The 2,830-nt window shown below is 35.5% G+C and overlaps 1 pseudogene; it reads left to right on the top strand.

Moving 5' to 3' along the window:
* The first annotated feature begins 1,684 nt into the window (after positions 1-1,684).
* LOC114035235 lies at positions 1,685-2,566 on the top strand (annotated as a pseudogene).
* Positions 2,567-2,830: the final 264 nt, after the last annotated feature.

The following is a 2,830-nucleotide window of genomic DNA, read 5'->3' as shown; positions in this document are numbered from 1 at the left end:
CGATGGAAAATACTATTCACATCCAGAGAAAGAACTATGGAATTTGAATGCAGGCCAAAGTGTACTGTTTGCTCTTTTTCTTTCTTTTGTTTTGTTTTGTTTCTTCTTTCTTGTGGTTCCTCCTATTGGTTCCAATTCTTTTGTACAACATGACTAATATGAAAATATATTTAAGAAGAATGTATATGTATAACCTACATCAGATTACATGCTGTCTTAGGAAGGGAGGTGAAGAGGGAGGAGGAGAAAATTTAAAACTCAAAAGCTTATGAAAGTGATTGTTGAAAACCAAAAATATATAAATTAATTAAAAATTTTAAAAATTTTAAAAAAGAAAGAGAAAAAAAAGATTTTTGCACAGTTGAATACCTTTAGGGAACAGTTCCAAACTGCTTTTGCAGAATGGTTGGACTGGTTCACAATTTTGCTAACAGTGCAATACTACCTGTTAACCCCTTCATTATTTGTCATGTTCCGTTTTTATCATCTTAGTCAATCTGAAGGGGGTAATGGAAGGGATGCAGGGAGAAAAATATTGGAACACAAAATCTTATAAAGAAATTAACATGGAAATTCAATATATACTAAATTCTCTTGAAAAAATACATCAGACTAATTAGTCTGAAAAAAATTCAGTAGAAATAAGAAATTAGCAAATTAAAGGTCTCTGGAGACTTTTGGAATTTTAAAACTTCCTAAACATATTTTTTCAAAATTGGCTAGACTTTTTTTTCTATAACACAGAGAAAAATAACTGAAGTGAGTATTAAGTCAAATTACCAAAGAGAAAGTGTATGAAAAGGGACAGCCATACAGTGGGCTTTATTGAGTCCATTAAGTATAGAACTATTTCTCTAACAATAGCTCCTTAGAAAATTTTTGTATAATTATTAAGGTAAAATTACTCTATAGGTCATTATTAAAATATAGAGCTCATTTTTCTTGTATGTATCAAAAGTTCCTATATGATCTTAGCATAAAAATAGGAGACACTTTATTAAAGCCTTTAGGAAAAACTTTTCTCTTTGGTAAGTAAATGTATATGTATGTATGTATAACTGTGTATATACACAGAGAGAAATACATATTATAGTAATCATGAAACAAAAAAAGAAAAAATATACAAAATTAATGAAGTATCTTCTAGTATCTTTTAGTCCTGGAAAAAAAGAACACATAGTAACATGATAATCTGTGTACCCCTTACTGGCTCTTTTCCCTTTTCTTCTTATTCCCCTCACACAACAGGACTACACAAAGATGGTTGGCCTATATTTTGGACAGATTTGGTCCTTCAATAACAAGGTCAGCAGAACTCAATGAAAGAAAATTTGAGGTCCAAATTGCAGGATGTCAATTTTTACCTTCATTAGAGACTATTACCTTGAATGGTTGTAAGTAGAAAAATTCCAAATCTATAAAAATCCTTAATCTTCATAATCGAACTCAGCTCTACCACCTGCTCACTGAGTTAGAGGAAATGATGAATAAGCATATGAGGAAGAAAAAGGCTGTGTAACTTTCCTAAAAGAGTTATAGCCATACACATATGCATAGGAATGAGGCAGAAGTAGTATTTTGAGCCTCTCCTATGGATTGGAATCTCAAAGTATGATAGCCAAATAGCTTCCCTATGTTCTCTCTGTTTTTGTCTGCCTAAAGTTTTCTTTTTAAGATGAATAGAATGCTTCCAAAAATCCTCTGCCTTGGGATTGTGTTTCTCTCTGTGACCACAGTAGGGACTCTAGCAAACTTCTTCCTCTTTACCTCTTACATGTTAAATGTCATTGCTGGCCACAGGATAAGTTCTTTAACTCTCATTTTCATCCAGATGACATTGGTGAACTCCATTATGCTAATTAGCAAGGGAGTCCCACAAACATTGCATGGTTTAGAGTGGAACTATTTTCTGGATGACGTTGGATGTAAAGTTGTATTTTACCTTTGCAGAGTGAGTCAAGGGCTTTCAATTTCCCAGACTTGCCTCCTGTGTACCTTCCAGGCCATCATCACGAGCCCCAGCAATTCCAGGTGGGCAGAACTCAAAGTCAGACTCATACAATATATGAACCCCTCCTATCTCGTTTGCTGGATTCTCAATCTGCTGGTAGAAATTCCTGTTCCAGTAAGTGCAAGAGGCCCAAGGAACAGCAGCAACTTTACAAATGCATTAGATAATATGTTTTGTACTTCAGAATATATTATGCAAGTTTATTTGATAATGACCACTTTCAGAAACGTACTTTGTCTGGGGCTCATGGTCTTGGCCAGTGGCTACATGGTGCTTCTCTTACACAAACACCACCAGCATGTCCAGAAAATATAAAGCACCAAACACTCACCCAGAAGGCACCCTGAGATCAGAGCCACCCTAACCATCCTTTTCCTCATGAACACATTTGTTAGCTTTTATGCAATCATCTCCATTTTTACTCTTTTTCTTGGTTATTTTGATCAAAATTCTCCCTGGATGTTGTCTACCTCTATCTTGCTCTCACTATGTTACCCAACCATTAGTCCCTTTCTATTGATGCCCAGACTCTACAGGTCTACCTGTAATTTCTGAGCCAAGTAATGTCCCCTTTGTCACACTGGTCTCAACAGTAACCATGGAGTCATAAGCAGAAGGTTTCCTCCTCCTGCCATCCCTTTACCTGCCTCCTAAATGTTCTTGAAACAGAGGAGACACAAAGAGGCTTCTAATCTGGAAAAATCAAATAAGAGAAGAATCCTAAGACATCAGTCACAGCAGAGCTCAAATAGACCTTACAGAGTCTACAGCATAACTCATATGCAAAGAAGGATGCCTTCAAGGAATAAACAGAGGAAC

Source organism: Vombatus ursinus, unplaced genomic scaffold (assembly GCF_900497805.2).
Source record: "Vombatus ursinus unplaced genomic scaffold, bare-nosed wombat genome assembly UNPS02009173.1, whole genome shotgun sequence".
Taxonomy (NCBI): Eukaryota; Metazoa; Chordata; class Mammalia; order Diprotodontia; family Vombatidae; genus Vombatus; species Vombatus ursinus.
Note: the sequence above shows the minus strand (reverse complement) of the source record. Positions and strands in the feature narration are given on the sequence as shown.